We start from the raw sequence: 14,078 nt of genomic DNA on the forward strand, positions 1-14,078 counted from the left end.
CCTCACAACAGATGTTTTGCCACTAACTCACAAAGGGTGGTGGAAGGGGCTGGGCTGGGCTGGCAGGAACCCACTGTTCTTTTCTGGTGCTACTTCTACCTGCAAAAAGACTACCCATGGGACTTCCTCCAGAACTGAGGCTGCCTTCATCATCCAATCTGTCCACTTCCCTGCAAATTGGAGGCTGATCTGTCACCAGGATTGTGGGGAAAAAAATGTCAGAGCGCTGGACAATGGGACTTAACAAAACCCCTCTTTGGTGGCTCTGGGAATAAAGCCAAGGGAAGAGGAAGCAGCTAGTTCTTTGTACTTTATAGTTTTAGCATCATGCTAGGAAGAAGAGAAAAGAAAACTGACTCTACTGTAGGAGCAGTAAAGGGAGATTGAAAATGGAACCCTGGGATTGTTGTATGTTGTGTTATAACATTATTACAAAGAAAACTACTAGCCAGGATTATTGTTAAAAAATTAAGCTGTTTCAAAAGTCATGCTCTCTTCAATGTTTGCGTAGCATCTGCTGAATTATTTGTAAATTATCTGTAAGGAATAAAGTAAAATTTATCCTTAGAATGGTGTATACAGTCCACCTTCCATTGAGAGCAGAGAGATACAGATGTTACACTGAGTCATGTCCTCATGTATGAGGTTTTAAATGACTTCTCTTTGGTACACTATTTTTACACAGGGTTAAAAAAAAACAGAACATGTGGTATTTTTAGGAACCTTGGTATCAGGAGGCACCATATTACCAATTTCATCCTTATTGGGAATTGTCAGACATATGTAGCCAGATTTTATTCTATGGGGTTCAAACCCTCTACGGGACATTGAATTCATGGACCATTGCATTTTAAATGACTATATATAGTAAAGTATATTTAGTTTGCAAACGAGTTGCTGTGTCTTGGGATTGGCGAAGCCTGGAGATTGTAGCATGTACAGTTCTTCCCCTATCTCTCCATGTAGAAATGCAGTCTTTACATCTAGGTGTTCAACACTCATGTTCCTGGAAGCTGCTAGACTCAGGAGCATTCCGATTGTGGTATGTTTTACATCTGGGGCAATACATTCCTCGTAATCAAGGCCATGTTTTTGCGAGTAGCCTTTTGCGACTAGTCTAGCTTTGTATCTTTGTACTTCTCCGTTTTCATCTTGTTTGGCTTGGAAAACCCATTTGCATCCTATGGCTTTCTTGCCTTTTGGTAGTTTTGTCAAAGTCCATGTTTTGTTCTTGTGTAGCGCCTCTAGCTCTTCTTGTGCTGTTTTCTTCCACTTGCTTGCTTCATCTGGTGGCATTTGCTGCACTTCATTCCATGATGCAGGTTCCTTTGGTAAGAATGACCTTGCGAGGTAGGTGAGTCTCTCAGCTTGAACTCCTTTGTTCAGGAGTGGCACTTGGTGGTTCAAGCCCTTCTGCATCCTCGGCCTCATCATCTGACTCTTGTGGAGATTCTGCCTGGGTTTCTGTCTCCCTTTGGGTTGGTGTGGGGGTTGTGTCTTCGAATGTTTGGCTAAACATCTCAAGCTGGTAACTGCCGCTGTTGGTTTCTGCGCAGTCATCATCAGCATGACTATGGTAGCCTCTCTCTCATTCACTGAAGTACACCACTCTGCATGTGCTTACTTTTCCTGTCTTCGGGTTCAGGATTCCATATCCCTTGCTTCCTGGAGCATAACCGATCATGATGCCTTCTTCAGCTCTGGGGTCTAGTTTGGATCTCTTCTCTTTTGGTATGCGTGCATAAGCCTTGGATCCAAATACTCTCAGATGTTTATGCTTGGTTTGTGATCATGCCATAGCTCAAAAGGTGTTACCTTGTTGGTTTTGGTTGGCAGTCTGTTCTGTAAGTATGTAGCTGTTAAAACAGCATCTGCGCAGTATTTGTCAGGCAGATCTGCTTCTAAAAGCATACATCTTACCATGTCCATTAGTGACCAATTTTTCCTTTCTGCAACTCCATTTTGTTCAGGTGTGTATGGAGTGGTTAGTCTGTGTTCTATATCTAGTTGTGTTAGGTATGTTTGCATGGTTTGTGAAATAAACTCACCTCTGTGGTCACTTTGGAGGGCTTGAGGGGTTCTGTTGAACTTGTTGGTCACCATGGCTACATACGCTTTTCACATGTCCACTGTTTTGGATTTCTCCTTCATTAGGCAGGTCACACAGTATCTGGAAAAATTGTCTATAAAGCATAAAACGTATTTATTTCTGCCCACTGATGCTTGAAGAGGTCCACACAAATCAATGTGGATAAGTTCGAGTGGCTTGGTTGCCCGCCTTTCCCTTTGTTTGGGTATGGCTGGTCTTGCTGCCTTTCCTCTGATGCATATCACACATTTTGATTGGCATTTATGATGGTTATTTATTTCAAAATCTCTTACCATGCCTTCACGTTTTCATTCTTAAAATTGCGTTAAAATCACGGTGCGCAAAATGTCTGTGCCAGGTGGTGGCGCTGTTGTCCTCGTTTTGCTGCTGACAGGTGAGGCTGACATCTGTTGGTGGTTGTTCTCAGTGCACCTGGTAGACACCATCCTTTTGAAAGCTTGTAACATAAATCTTTTCTCCACTGGTGACTTTACATTGTCCATTAGCATTAAAAATCATATCAAAACCTTTGTTATTCAATGTTGAGACACTTAGTAAATTAACTTCTAAGTCTGGCACATAGAAAAATAATCTGCTATGAGATCTTCGTATTCACTTCCATTGGTGCATTGCAATGCACACTTCCTTTTCCTTGAATCAAAGTTGAATTGCCCTCTGCTAATGTTATGCTTCCCTGTGTGGTTTCCTTTAGCTCACAAAAGTCACGTTTGTTTATTTGATTGATTTATATTATTCCCACATAGATGCCTGCTGGCCCCTGAATTGATTACCCATCGTCTAGGACATTTATTGGTATCAGGTTTATAAACAGTGTGTAAAGCCTTTTCACTTTTAAAAGATTTTTCCTTGGATTGAAGGATTGAAAAAATCCTTCTTGTCCTTATTTCTGCAGAACCTTGCAATATGCCCTTGCTTTTTACATGAATCACAGATAATGGCTCCCTTTTCTTTCCTTTTGTTTTTCTGATGTGTCACTGATTGCTCTAGCTCATGTCTGCCCTTCGTTGCTAGGTAGTTAATGTCTCTGCCAGGCTCTCTCTTGTTATGGAAATTTTGCCTTCAGCATTCTGATCTGATCACTCCAAAAATTTGAGAAAGATTTTTCCCTTCTATATTCAGACCAGCAACAAATGGAAAAAAAAATTATTTGGTAAAGTTCTCAGCACAAAAGACCTCTTAAGTTTTTCATTCATGAGATTCTGGACTGTGCTCAGCTGATCAAAGATTGTCTGTAGCCTGATCAGGTGGTCATTTACATTTCCAGTGTCTTCCAAATTGCATGCATGCAGTTCTCATAACAAAGAGATTACTTTCTGATCATCAGCTTCTGAGTATAGGGTAAATAAATTCTCAATCATTTCCTTAGCAGTAGAAATATTTTAAATCTCTGCTAATCTGTGATCTGGAAGAGACCTAGCAATAAGAATTTTAGCTCTCTTACCCTTTTTCTTCCACTGGTTTTTGGCTTCCTCCTCATCTGCTGGTTTAGGTTCAGGAAAATCCAGAGCATCTAAACAATCTTCAAATCTAGCTGCATCCTCAATCTGAATAGCCGTGCTGAGTAATTATCCTCAGCCAATCTTGGAATGGGGGAAACTCCCTCTTCTTTATCCATTGTTCAGAGAGAACAAAAAAAACTTTTCTGAACTTTGCCTTTTAAATGTGCAAGCGGCTTTCTTTTTGGCTGTGAGGCCAAAACCTTTTCAAAAATCAGTTCTTGGCCAGTATACTAGACTCTGCTGGGTTGCACTGGTCTGTACTGGGCTCATAACCCTTGATGGAGTTTTTAAAATTTAATAAAAGAACTCCAAGCAGCAAACCTCAATCTTGCAGAGTAGAAGCATGAACCAAAAAGGGAACTTGCACATTAAGCTTAATTACATTCAGAAATAAGTTCAGTCTTCACACTGTAGTTAGATGAAGAAAAATAGAGATAGCTTACTTTTATTCAGTAGGTCGGGATACAGGTAGGTAGGTAGAAAGCACTTAATCATCACTGGTCCTTTGTAGACACTTTCGATGTGGTTTTCCTGATTCTCCTTATTTACTTATTTATTTACTGCAGTTTTCTTGGCAAGATTTCAGAAGTGGTTTGCCATTACCTGCTTCCTAGGGCTGAGAGAGAGTGACTGGCCCAAGGTCACCCAGCTGGCTTTGTGCCCAAGGCAGGACTAGAACTCACGGTGTCCAGATTTCTAGCCTGGTCCCTTCACCACTACACCAATCTGGCGCTATCTTTATATTTTTATCTAAAAAACTTGATTGTGAGCACTGTTTTGTAAAGTACCCTGTGTATCTCTGTGTGTGTCATACATGCAGTAAGTGTGTGTGTGTATACTGTATTTGTGTTTGTGTGTGTGTATTGTATAATCAAATGCATCCCAGAATAAAACGGTACATTTTCCCTGAAGTTGTGCTTCACTCTCGTAGTTTTGTTGCAAACTTTATGGAAATGGTTACCTGTTGTCATCTTCAAGGATGCTCCTCAATTTAGCCTAAGCCTTGGTGGTCACTTGTAAAGATACTGTTATTAATATAATGAATATTTTGATCTAAATATTTAATTGCATAATTCTCACTACTTTATGTACATTATGTAAGAGGGAAAAAGACCTAAGTTAAGGTCATAGTTTATATTGTGACGCTAAAATATGCTAACCATTTTTTAATATGGCTATGACAGAACTGTAGTTGGTTTGGACAATATTTTGCTTTACTTTTAAATACTGAATGAAACGTAATAAGTAATTCTATCCATCTTCCTTGGATCACAGATGTATAATTGGATTGAAAAGTTAATCCAATGGAAAGAGAAGCTTGAGCATGCTTAAGTATCATCCATATTTGTTTTCCTACTTGGGCATGTTTGGGTTTGTGCAGTGTGGATCAAATTCATTAAACAGAAGAAAAAATTATGAGAGAATGTATGCAGAATTATTTCACTGCTTCCCAAAGTAGAGTTCCTGTGATACGTAGAACTTCTCCCATTATTTATCTTAAAAAGGTAAAGATCTCCTTGCATCAAACTTGATATTTTTTGACTTCTCAGCAACACCATAGGATCTCTAGTAGTTTCCTATCCAAGTATTAATCAAGTCCAGCCTTGCTTTATTTTTTAAACAGCAGCCCAGATCAATTTGGGGGTGCACCTTCTGTTCCATCAGTAGCCTTGGTATTTAGGGTTCAGCTCTGGCAAATGTTATTTGTGCTCATTGAAAGAGAGAAAGAGAAACCCTACCCCTAACACTAATGTTAGATATGAAAAACACGAGAACTGGACCAGAGATTTCTGAAAAGGAACTTACTTTATTTGAAGCGGTTTGCAAAGCGCGGTGGGCACCTTGACCAGGCTACGCAGAGTCCGATCAAAAGGAAAGATGCCACACACAAAATTACAAATACACACTTTCTTATAACTTTCCCTGTCCAGCCTCCCCCCTCTCCTTTCTGGCCTGTTTACCCATTGGCTGGGCACTCAGACGCACAATCTTCCGACCGCCTCATTCCCTGGACCCCTCTATCTTATTTTGCTTATGCTTGTAAAAGCCTATTTTGAAGCATTTGAAACATTCCAAGGTTTTCACACAGTGAAATCCTCATAGGACAATATCTCATATGGTTACATTTACTCTATCTCCTTGCTTAGCACACCCTGGAGGAGCCTTTGTTCATATGTCTCCTCTGTTGGTCAGTGTTAGGCTAATTAGTTAGAGACCAATTGCTTCCCTTTGTTTCTTTTGAAAGAGTTCTTACTTGTAAGCCACCTCATTAGCCCAAGGCTTTTACACATGTAAACCTTTACCTGTGTTAACTGTCTCTTTCTGTCTTCATGTTAGTTTAATTATTTATCATTGTGTTACTCACTAGCTTAAACTTTGCTATTAACTAATATTAGTATTTATACCTTAAAATCTCCCCCAACCAAGATCTATATGATTTTGCCTTATAATATCAATAATAATTGGTATTATTATTTTTACAAATTGTATTATTCCATATACCACACTAAGAACATATTCTAGTGTTATTGATATCACACTTCACCAGGTCCATTGTCTAAGTCAGGCTTAGGGAATCATCTTCAATCAAAAACCAATTGCTCATAATAAGGTGCTTCTAGGATATGCAGAGCATTTGGATACTGTTGTATGTTTAAGAGCAGATTCCCCTCAGCAGGCATTAGCCGATTCAGCTCTATGAGTAATCTGTTGGTTTTGCCAACACTATGAAATGCATTTCAAATAATTCTTCGTATAACCTGTTGTTCAAGGTCAGCCATTTTGTTAACAAAATACATTAGTAACTAAGGAAAATGGATTTAAGGAGGGCTGAATCAGAGAGAAAGAAGTGAAAGCAAAGAGGAAAGAATGTTTTACCAAGACCTGTAGAATACCTACCCAGTAAATGTTAACCACTGACAACAACCTATATTTATTTTGTAAACTTCAATTCTGCAGCTAAGCATTGAAAATAAACCAGCCCTTGTTAATTGTTTTTTTCTGTTTCTACTACAAAGGGCTAACCCTACATTCTGAGGGACCTGTTTTGCAGGTCCTTCAGCTGTATATAGAAAATATTAATCAAAATGAACATACTTACTTTGATTTTCTTGTATTTTCTTCAGCTGGATGTAACTATGGCTCAGATGGGACAGATCTCCAGACATGTTTTTCTCTCCACCTATGAGGACATTAATGCAGCTCCAGAAGAAGAGCCGCACAAAAGATCTGTATTTGTAGCAGACCTTGTGGAGCAAGTGGAGATGAACATAAGGTATTGTGTAACCGGCATCCTGGTTTTGTAAGGATAGACCCGGATTTGGGGGAGGCATCCCAGATGCTGGACAAAACAGCCCAAAGTAGGAACATGTCCTAGTTTCTAGGAGCTTGTCTCAGCTGGCCAGTAGCAGCAGGGCGACTAGCAGGACACTACTGTACTGAGCAGCCACAGCAGGGAAACAGCTTCTGCGTTTGCTGATCTTTGTTCCTGTGTGAATACAAGAGGTGTAGCAAGTGGCAGCAGTGCAAGAAGTTCTGGGCACAGAAATGACATCAGGCCCTCTTGATAGTGCCGAGATTTTCTTTCCTTCCTCAAGTTTAAGGGTATCTCCTGGTGGAATGGGAGATGGGGATGAGGAGATCTACTTTATTCTCCATTTGCCTTCCTTCACTGCTTGCCCCTTAATTGGAGTGGGCTGTGCATTCTCCACAATGCAGTTCAGTCTGCTGCCGAAAGCTGCCTCCTTGACACTGAAGCCAATTTAGTGGCCTGCTAGAACCACTGAAATGGAGCAGAGCTTATAACACAGCTGAGAAGCTGGCACAGAAAAAGAATATTATCTTAAAATAGCTTCAGTGAGCATGCCAGAGAAATACAGGTTATGGATCTTACACACCCAGCCCTCCCAAGCATAAAGAATCACACACTCAGACAGATTAGGTTAAGATAAGTAAAATAATTTCTTACTGACTTTATTCTTCGTTGTTCTGTTACATCCATCTTTGTGGAAAAGATGAAGTTCCTTTGTTCTACTTTTCTTTCTAAATTATTATTATTATTATTAATCAAATTTATCACCACCCATCTCCCAAAAGGGACTCTGGGCGGTTTACAATAAAACGTAAATAAAAATATAAAACTGTGAAACACTATAATACACAATAAAATAAAATAAATATGATAAAAACTAAACAGTGATAAATACTTAGTTTGACCTAAACCCTCAGCCCTATTTTGCTGCCAAGGGCTGTGTGAAAGAAAGGAGGATTCCAGGCCCACCGCATGGCGCCCAGAACGGGGGAGAGCAGAGCAGCATGCTTGCTTCTCCCTGGGTGGAAGGAGAGAAGGGAGAGAGAGGAAGTAGGAGTGGCAACAAACAGCTTCCTCAGAGTTGCATTGTGGGACAATTCAATTTACATGCTAATTCACATGCAAATGAAGCATGCTGGATTTTCCAGGACTTCCAACAGACACTAGATCCTTCATTGGCAAGGTTGAGAAGACTTCCATATTTCGGTCATCAGAACCATGCAGATGAAAGGTTGTTGTGGTTTTGTTGGTTTGGAATATCAGCAGCTTCTCTACGCAAGCAACGGGTGTTGGTTTTCTTTGATGTCTGGAGTGGACAGGGCTCTTTCCAGCTCTCAGGTGTTATTTCTTCTTACAGTAACTGGTCCCAGCAGCAATTCTTGTGTCCTTTGATGGACTTTTAAAGTAAACTTAAACTTTTTTTTTTTGGTGCCTTGTAGTTAGGGCTGACTCCTGGCAACTGCCTGGACAAGTCCCTTCAGTTTCCATGGCAAGATTTTCAAAGTGGTTTGCCATTGCCTCCTTCTTGGGGCTGACAGGGAGAATGACTGGCCCAAAGTCACCCAGCCTAAATTTAGCCCCTCCTTAAATTCCCACAATGCTATTACTTTTGTTTCTCTCTGCTCTTATTCTTACCTAGTCTCAATATGGTTTCATGCATCAATTTATGAATTCCCTGCAGGAACACCTTTCTTTATGTACAGCACAATACCCACTCCCTTCCTGTTGAGTCTGTTCCTTTTAAATAGGTTGTAGTCTTCCACAGCTATGTTCCAATTGTGTGTATCATCCCACCAAATGCTAGCAATGCTTCTCACTTCATATTTTCCCTCCTGCTGTACTTTACTGCCCATAGTACTAATGATTTATTAAATTTCGATGCTGCCCGACTCCCAATGACTCTCTAAATCCCCGCTCCACTCTCATTCTTTTCCCTTTGTCTCCTTGTCTCCTGAATTTTTGGCTTAGGCCTTCTGGCTTTTCCTGCTCCCCCGGTTTTGCTCCAGTTTAATACCATTCTGATGGGATTAGTGAGGTGCCTGCTGAACAGACCTTTCTCAGTGTTCGTGAGATGCAGCCCACCTCTTGCTGACAATCCCTCATTGTACGGTCCATAGTTGAGGAGTCTAAACTCTTCTTGGTGGCACCATCCATGTAGTTCACTTCCTGTTCTCTCTTTTTATGTCATGATTCTCAGCTGGAAGGATTGACGTAAACACTAGGAACTGCACTCCCAGTTCCTCTAATTTCCTGCCCAGGGCTTCAGTCTCTGGAGATCTGTTCAAGATCTCTTATGGTTATGTTATTCATCTCCTCCTGAATAATTCAGAAATGGGATTGAAGAGTTTTAGCTGCCTATCTGTCACATCCTGGAAAACAACACAACTCCTTACCACACAATCGGCTGCCCAGCTATTATTTTATGGGACATGATTCCAGTTTTATATCCTGTGAAAAAGTGCAAACTAGGCTTCTGAGATCCTTGTTAATAACAGCCAGATGGGGAGTGAGTCTAGCACTGAGACTGGAGGCAGGAAATATACCAAGGCAGGGGCCTGGATTTGACAGTCAGTGCAGTTTATGTGGCAGAAATTTGACCTGGTTCTGACTGGGTGAATTTCCCTAATTAGAAAGGATAAATGGTAATCTAGATGATGGACCCACATGATAAATAAAGTGCACCTCATAGATTTGTCTCCTAAGTTTCCACTAAATGTGGGTTTGAATAAGAAATTAATTAAATGACAGATGGAGACACAGTTTCAGTAGGAGCCAAGCTGTATTACCAAGACTCCCTGACCACTGAGGCTTTAACCTGCAAAATATATATCTTGTCTTACATTCTCCAATACTTAGTGGGACTACTGTATATCAGGTTTCATGAACACCTTCCCTTCTGACAACTTGGAGGGCAGTGTCCCAAAAATTCCAGTAGCATAGAGACAACACCCTGTGGATCAGGTGTGAGTGAATTTATGGAGTGTGGGATTTTGTAGGCAGTGCTTTTTGTTCTGATTATAGATTGTGGCTACTTTAACCATTATTAAATAATTTCCCTGGTCACACTGAGGAATTCTTTGCGTACTCTGGCTACTGGAATTTTGCTGATGCACTATATAAATATTGTTGAATGCTATTCAGTCATTTAGGTTTTCTTTGTTATATTGGATCTTTGGTTGATTACTGTAATAAAATTTAAAATTAAATACACCAACTGGTTTGACCGATCTGCACACTGACCCTTGGATCTCCTCAGCAAGAAATACCCACCACCTCCACACACTTGCTCAAATTGGTTCTTGCGCATTTGTGACCCTGCTCTACCTTCTTCCATGCAGCTGAAGCTGATGAAGTTTGCTCTTAGGTGGATTAATTTTAGTAGCAAGAGCCTGATACTGGAAAATGGTTGGGGAAGGCTGTTTTAAATGAAGAAAAATTCTAAGGCTGGATGAGGAATTACAGAGCCCTACAGATTTAAAACATTTTGACTTTTTCAAAAAAATGTGTTGTTCAAAATAATTTATTTTTAAAATGAGACAGTTGGCTTAGGTTCAGTGAGAACATGGTAAAGAAAACCTCTTTTTGTCTAATCTTTCATTTTGGGAAGGGAACTCTCTTATCTTAAATTCAAGAATGTTTTCCTTTCAAGTTAATATCTGTGGATTTGATACTAGCAGCTAATCATGTACAGTATTTTGGATTAATGCCATACAGATCAGTCATGCTCAGAAGTAGGAATGATATCGTAGCCATCACCTGTGGGTTAACCCCAGAATCTGATTCTTGGAAAGCAATGACCACAGAATGTATTCTAAAAGTAATTGACATGATTCCTTTTTAGTTATCTTGGTTATTGGCCAACACTGTATTTTGTGAGAGTAGATTCCTTTGTTAAAAAAAGTAGTATTTCCAACAAACTATAAATAATTCTTCAGTGTAAGACTTCTTTCCCTGCAACCTGCTCTGTCCTATTGATAATGTTATAAGCCTTTATGCCATATCTTCCTACAGTTGTACCTTTCTCGAAATAATACTAATACTAATACTACCACTAATAATAATAATAATTATTGCAGTCAAAAAGATCTACTGAATCCATTGAACTCTTTATTTCTGAGTGCTTTTCAGAAAGATAGCCAATCTTTGGTAGCAAATAAAACAGTTAGTTTTGAAGTCTTAAAGACTAAAGACTAAAGCATAGACTTCAAGTGGACTGCAGTCCATGAAAGCTTATACAGTAATGCATTTGTTAATCTTTAAAATGCCACAAGTAAATACTTAAATATTATTAAGAAATACTGTATCTGTATAATGACCAAGTAGCAACAGTAAGAACAGACCACGGAACAACGGACTGGTTTAAGATTGGGAAAGGAGTACGGCAGGGCTGTATACTCTCACCCTACCTATTCAACTTGTACGCAGAACACATCATGCGACATGCTGGGCTTGAGGAATCCAAGGCTGGAGTTAAAATCGCTGGAAGAAACATTAACAATCTCAGATATGCAGATGATACTACTTTGATGGCTGAAAGCGAAGAGGAAGTGAGGAGCCTTATGATGAAGGTGAAAGAAGAAAGGGCAAAAGCTGGCTTGCAGCTAAACCTCAAAAAAACCAAGATTATGGCAACCAGCCTGATTGATAACTGGCAAATAGAGGGAGAAAATGTAGAGGCAGTGAAAGACTTTGTATTTCTAGGTGCGAAGATTACTGCAGATGCTGACTGCAGCCAGGAAATCAGAAGGAAATCCTTGGGAGAAGAGCAATGACAAATCTTGATAAAATAATTAAGAGCAGAGACATCACACTGACAACAAAGGTCCGCATAGTTAAAGCAATGGTGTTCCCTGTAGTAACATATGGCTGCGAGAGCTGGACCATAAGGAAGGCTGAGAGAAGGAAGATCGATGCTTTTGAACTGTGGTTCAGAGGAAAATTCTGAGAGCGCCTTGGACTGCAAGAAGATCAAACCAGTCCATCCTCCAGGAAATAAAGCCAGACTGCTCACTTGAGGGAATGATATTAAAGGCAAAACTGAAATACTTTGGCCACATAATGAGAAGACAGGACACCCTGGAGAAGATGCTGATGCTAGGGAGAGTGGAAGGCAAAAGGAAGAGGGGCCGACCAAGGGCAAGGTGGATGGATGATATTCTAGAGGTGACCGACTTGTCCCTGGGGGAGCTGGGGGTGTTGACGACCGACAGGAAGCTCTGGCGTGGGCTGGTCCATGAAGTCACGAAGAGTTGGAAGTGACTAAACGAATAAACAACAACAATTTCTTAAGATATATTACTACATTGTTTCTGAAGCAGAACTTTATTGAGCTCATTGGTTACTTATCTCTGCATTAGATTTTAATTATTTTTTCAGTTTAGCTGTGAATTTATTTAGCATTGGGATAGAACTGTGAAAGATGATAATCTTCATATATATATTTCTTTTTAGTACCATAATCCAAGTTGGTCACCAGCTTGCAGTAATTGGAGATGAGTATAACAGGAGATACAGTGGAAAACTGGAGGATCCATTATTTCATCTTGCTAAAGGGTATGAGTTCCTTGAGTAAATTTTTAATATCCTAGTTATTATATGTTTAGGAATACAACTGGAATGGAATGGGAGATGATTTTTGAATTATTTCTAACTTTTTAAAAGCAATCTTGTGAAACAGCAAGAGAACAGATTCAACTGGAACTTTTCCTCCTTTTATTCAGATTTTTGCTTTCATGGTATGTCCTTCATTTTTAAAATGCTTCATTTAAAAATGACACTCCCAGTGAGCAATCTCTTCTTATTTAGGGACTTGTGTTGCAGGAAAGTAGCCTTTGCAATGTGATCATCTTTTGCTTAGCAAAATGCTAATAACATACAGTACATTTTGTTTCAAAATGGTAGTCACTTACAACATTAATTATGTGGAAAAGACAGTATTTAACTTTTCACTGTTTCTCAGACTGCAGTTATCAGCTTGTCCAGTGAGGATATAATTATATTTTGTGCCATGGACTATTCAGACCTACATAGACAATGGCTGGGTTCATACAATGAGTCAGGAATTTTCTTAAGTACGGTTTGCTAAACAAACTGTAGTGATCTGTTTTATACATAGCATTAATCACAGTGACTGTGTTCATAGGACACTAAGCCAGAATTAAACAAATCATGTTGTATTTTAGCAAGATGTAGAAATTAATCCTTTGTAAGCAAGGGATATAAATCTTGGTGTGTTTTTTAAAAATGAATTGGAATATTGTCCTGTGTTCAGGCTAATGACAGGTATAGGAAATTTATGGTGTACATATTACCCAAGATAACAAATGAATCCTGGTGATTTTTGCATTTTTGCTGCCTTTCCTTTTGTATAAGGGAATAATGATTATATTACATTCTTCCAGTCATAAGGCACAGATGCATCCTTCACTCTCAAGTCACTTTACAAACTACAAGTACATTTTAACATTTCTCCACTTACACTGCCTGTCCTTGCAGCCTTTCCATTTTTCAACAGCATTTATGACTTCCTTTTCATTATTTTTTCTTGGACATTAATGTGGTATTTGTTTGTTTTACTCTTAGACACATCATTCTCATTCCCACATACATTTCTCAAATGTTCCTTCCAGCCTTCCATCAGTTAAGTTCCTTGAAATTATTTCATCTTTATTTTTAATTCCATTCACTCTGGTTGAGGCTCCTTTTTTAGCCTCTTTACCAACTTCCAAACGAATTGTTTCCATCAGAATCGCTCTGCATTGTCTCTGCCTTTTAAAATTTAAATATTATTCTTGTTTTTACTATATTCATTGCCACTCTTTTTCTCTCCATTCATGTTACACAATGCCATTCTCTCCTGTTAATTTCTTATAGCAACCATTCGCATTTTTCTCAATCGTAGCCTCTTTCATTTTGCAATTACACTAAGCACCCCTCTTCATTCTTTCCATACACTTCTATGGCACTTGGTGACATAATTCTGTTCACTCTCTTCCAAGGACAGAGGTGATGCCCTTACCTGAATATACTTGGTTCTGTCCTTGGTATATTTATACCTATTTTATCCTTTTGTTGGTTGATACTGTGTTGTGTCTTGATATGGTCAGCTAGCTAGTCAAGAAATTAACTAACCATTCCAAGAAGCTTCCAGATCCTCTAT

Source organism: Candoia aspera, chromosome 7, assembly GCF_035149785.1.
Source record: "Candoia aspera isolate rCanAsp1 chromosome 7, rCanAsp1.hap2, whole genome shotgun sequence".
Classification (NCBI taxonomy): Eukaryota; Metazoa; Chordata; class Lepidosauria; order Squamata; family Boidae; genus Candoia; species Candoia aspera.